Here is a 4,916-nt window from a genome sequence, read left to right as displayed (position 1 = left end):
TATGGTAACAAGGGGCGTAACATAGTAGGCAGGCTAATTCTAATCAGGACTCGAAAGAATGTAAAGAAAAAGGAGGGCTGAATAGCCCCTTTTTCCTCATGGGAAAGTGGCAGGATAAGGTTAGTCAGGTTCAGTAAAAAATTTTTCCCCCCTTTTTTCCTCAGGGAATAGAGGGTGGAATAGAGGGAGATATTCCTGAGGTAAAACACCTGGAGTGGGTGGTCTTTTAGCTATGCAGAGGTTAGAGCACCAATAGGAAGGGAGCAGCTGGAAGAATTCTCTAGAACTCTTGAGGCCCCTATTTAAAGAGTGGATCGCCTCAGAGAGGGCTCATTCGCATCAGAAGACTCGTCAGAGCAGTTCCAGTTCAGGAGTTATCTAAAATTTTTTAAAAATTAGCTTATTAAGGCAGCTTATTGAGAGAGCGGGTGAAGAAGGGGCGGAGGAGTGGATAAGAAGATGCCTCAGCTTACCAGGTCCTGTAGGTCAGGAAGAACGGGTGCCAGCTACTTCGGTATTACAAGCGGAACGAGTCCCAGCTTCAAGCTTACCGCCACCTGAGGCGGTCATGGGAAGAGCGGCGGATGTCAGTCCGGGTCGGAGGGGAAGCGGTAGCGTCACCTCCGGAGGAGGTTCAAAACGGAAGAGGGCACCGGCGAGACGTCACTCTCCGTCGCCGGTGCGGCGGCCTACCGCGAGAAGGGCCGAGACAGGGTCTCAGAGTCGGCAGACCGGGCGAGCGGAAGATCCGAGACAAGGCACCGGGAGCGAAAGGCTGGCGGAGGCAGTGAATAGGGGACGTCAGGCTCCGGTCCAAGAAGAGGCGGTGCAGCAGCAGAGCAGACGGTCGGAGGAGCGCGGAGGAGAAGAAGATGACAGAGGGACCAGTATTCAAGTGATCCCTGTGGTCGGCGTGGAGCAGGCGGAACAGCTGCTTCCTCAGCACGCTAATGGGAATGGTGAGTTAGCTACACTACCAATCCTTTCCAACATTACTGAAATGCTGCTTCAATTAGCGAAAGATGTCAGAGAATTACAGAAAGATAGTACAGCTGTTCAGTTAGAAAAGGGAGGCGAGTTAGGTGGTTCGGCTGCCGAGGTTTGGGCGCCATCTAGCGGTAGTTCCGCTAACAGCAGGAATGTTTCAGACAGTTGTGAGGTTTTAGTTGACTCTGCAAAAATTCAAAATATTCCCGAATCCTGTCTAAAGGAAGCATTTTCCTGTGAAATCTCACCACTAGGCTTCCACTTATCAACAGGTGTAAAAGAAAAAATATGGAAAGGCGAGTTTGTTGATCTATTGTCACTGCTGCCATCAGCAAAAGAGTTCCTTAATAAAAGTGGTAAGGAAGAAATACTGGAAGATGATAGAAAAAGACCTGTTAGTAAATCTTTTAACAATTGGCTACAGGCCTTTTTTATTTTCGCAGCAGTTTTATGTGAAAAGTCTCCGGAAAAAAGTGTTGGGCTTTTCCAACACTTAGACATTATTTTGGAGGCATATAGAAGTTTTAATGGTACCAGTTGGTTTAATTATGACGAGGCTTTCAGACAGAAGCTTTCTGTTCATAAGAACCTAAAGTGGGGAGTAAAAGATATTGGCCTCTGGCTAAATCTTTTTCTTCCCCAGAAACAAAATTTTGTTAAATCAGGAGCAAGTCAGCAAGCAAACTCCAGTACAGGTTATAAGAAAGGATTAGGCTTTAATTTCAATGACGGCCAATGCAAATGGCCCAACTCTTGCAGATACAGGCACGAATGTGCATTTTGTGGGGGAAGTCACCCCGTGGCAAAATGCTTTAAAAAAATGGCGAGTAACAACCAACAAAACATTCCAAAAGGCAATATCGCCAGTGAAATTGCAAAGCATGGTGCCTTACCTGTCAGTTTTCCCAGACAGGGAGAAGGCGCAGCTCCTGTTTGAAGGGTTTAAAGATGGTTTTTTACTCCCCCCTTTTAGTGGTTCGGGTTGTAAGTTATGTAAAAATTTAAAATCAGTGGAGTCATTTTCTGACATAGTACAGAATAAGTTGGCTAAGGAAGTTTTGGAAGGAAGGATGGAAGGCCCTTTTGTTTCCCCTCCTTTTGAACACTTCAGGATTTCTCCCCTAGGAATTGTACCAAAAAAAGAGAGAGGTGCCTTTAGGCTTATTCATCACCTATCTTTTCCTAAGGGTTCCTCTCTAAATGACCAGATAGATGATGACTTAATATCTGTTTCCTACTCATCTTTTGAAGATGCTTTAAAAATGTTGAGGATTCTGGGTAAGGATGCATTATTGGCAAAAGCCGATATAAAATCGGCTTTCCGATTATTGCCGATTAATCCAGCAAGCTTTAATTCATTGGGCATTTGTTTTCAAGGTCAATATTACTTTGACAAATGTATGCCAATGGGCTGCTCCCTATCTTGTAACTATTTCGAAAGTTTTGCTTCATTTATAGAGTGGGTCATAATTGCAGTGTCTGGTTCACAATTTCTAATTCATTATCTAGACGATTTCCTGTTTATGGGTAAGGCTGAGTCTCCAGAATGCTCTACTCTTTTAGAAACCTTTTTTGAGATGTGTAACAGGTTTGGAATACCATTGGCAGAGGAGAAGACGGTTTGGCCAACAACATGTTTGGATTTCTTAGGGATCACGATCGATACCGCTTAGCTGGAATTCAGGTTACCTGTTGGAAAAATTCAGAAGTTGGAAGGTATGTTATTGGTCATGGTAAGAAGAAAAAAAGTATGTCTGAAAGAGATGCAATCTCTTTTAGGTTTATTGGCCTTTGCATCCAGAGTCATGCCAGTGGGTAAAGCCTTTACCAGACGGCTATACCTAGCAATTTCTGGTTTAAAGTCACCATATTCACACATTAGAGTAACCTGTGACCTTAGAGAAGATATGTTAGTGTGGTTGCAGTTTTTAATACATTTCAATGGGAGGAGCGTATGGCAGGAGGACTTTATTTTAGATGAAAATTTTTTGTTATTTACCGATTCAGCAGGGTCAGTTGGGTTCGCAGCAATCTGGCGCAACCATTGGTGCGCGGATCGCTGGGCTCCTAGGTGGGAAAAACAGGGCTTTTTGAAGAATATTGTCCTGCTTGAACTTTTCCCCATTCTGGTCGCTTTAGAGATATGGGGAAGGGAGTTTAAAAATAAAAGAATCTTAGTAAGAACTGATAATAAGGGGGCAATGTACGCCATCAACTGCCTTACGTCTAGATCTCCGCCTGTCATTGCTTTGTTACGGTATATGGTTTATCTTTGTTTGAAATGGAACATATGGATTAAAGCGAAGCATGTAGCAGGAAAAAGCAATGACATGGCGGATGCATTATCTCGATTACAGATGGGCCGATTTTTTCAACTATTGCCGAATGCGGATCGAGAGGGCTTCCCCTTCCCACAGAAGCTATGGGATCTGATCTAGAATTGATCTCAGAAAATATAAGGAATTCATTAGCCCCTTCCACCTTAGCAGGATATCAGTCAGCTTGGTGGATGTGGTGCAATTTTCTTTTGGACTTAAAAGAAAGTAAAGAAGCTTTTTCTGAGGGTCTTGTGCTTTTATTTTTAAATTCCCTATTTAAAAAAAATTATTCCTGGGCACACGTGAACAAGACTCTGGCCGGAATATCTTTTTTTCTAAAACTAAGAAATCTGCTGTCTTGTAATTCCTTTTTTGCAGTAAAACAGTCATTAAAAGGTTATAGGAAGGTGAATTTTAAAAAGGATAAGCGTAATCCCATTACACCTAAGATTCTTTTGGAATTATGCGGTGCAACCAAGGAAGTATGTTTTTCTGATTTTGAAGCCGTGTTTTTTAAAGCGGTTTTTGTTGTAGCTTTTTTTGCAGCGTTACGGGTGTCCGAGATTGTAAGTATTTTAAGTGGGGATGTTATTTTAGAAAGCAGATTGGCAAGTATTAGGATTAGAAAATCTAAAACTGATCAAATGGGAGAAGGAGTTTGGATCCATTTGCATGAGTTGAAAGGGTCTTCGCTTTGTCCTTTGCAAGCTTTACGTGAGTATTCTGTTTTGAGACCAAGTTTAGGGTCAAAGTTTTATTTTATTCATCTTTCTGGGTCGGTTTTAACAAAATTTCAGTTTACTCAAGTTTTAAAGAAATGTTTGAAGAAATTAAATTTGGACGCTCTCCATTTAACCTCGCATTCGTTTAGAATTGGGGCAGCAACAGAGGCCTCTAGGTTGGGTTTAGATGAATCCATAATAAAAAAAGTAGGTAGATGGAAGTCGAATTGCTTTCAATTATACGTTCGACCTAATTTTTATATTTAATCTATTTCAGGTGAGAGCCGCATTATTTGGATTGTCGGCCATTCTTTTGTCTATTGGGCTTTCAAGAGAGCGCAGCAAAGGGTATACTCAGAGAACTTAGGACTGGATCCCGCAAAATACAGAATTTTCTGGTATGGCAGAAGGGGAATGGTTTGGGCGGATCTCTTAATGGAAATCAGCAGGCTGCAGCTTTTATTTCCTCATCCAGATGTACTAATCGTACATCTGGGGGGGAATGATATTGCCCAGGAGAGAACTTTGGATCTTATTTATAACATTAGAAATGACCTATTTAACTTTAGTTTGTCTTCCCCGGACACGGTTATCGTTTTTTCCGAGATTATCTAGAGGTTAAGGTGGCTATGTTCCCCTTCTCTGAAATCTTTGGAAAGAATCAGGAAAAGGATCAACAGATCATTAGCAAAGCTGCTGGGAAAAATAGGGGTTAGGTCCTTTAGACATAAAGAATTGGAAGGAGGTACGGAGGGCTTATATAGAGATGATGGTGTACACCTATCGGAGATAGGTTTAGATATTTTTAATGCAGACATGGTTGACTGTATTGAGATGGCCGCGGTGCGGGGTGCGGTGTGACAGAAGGGGTTAGTTTCCCCCCTTCTGT

Source organism: Pelophylax lessonae (assembly GCF_965119305.1).
Source record: "Pelophylax lessonae genome assembly, chromosome: 2".
Classification (NCBI taxonomy): domain Eukaryota; kingdom Metazoa; phylum Chordata; class Amphibia; order Anura; family Ranidae; genus Pelophylax; species Pelophylax lessonae.
Note: the sequence above shows the minus strand (reverse complement) of the source record.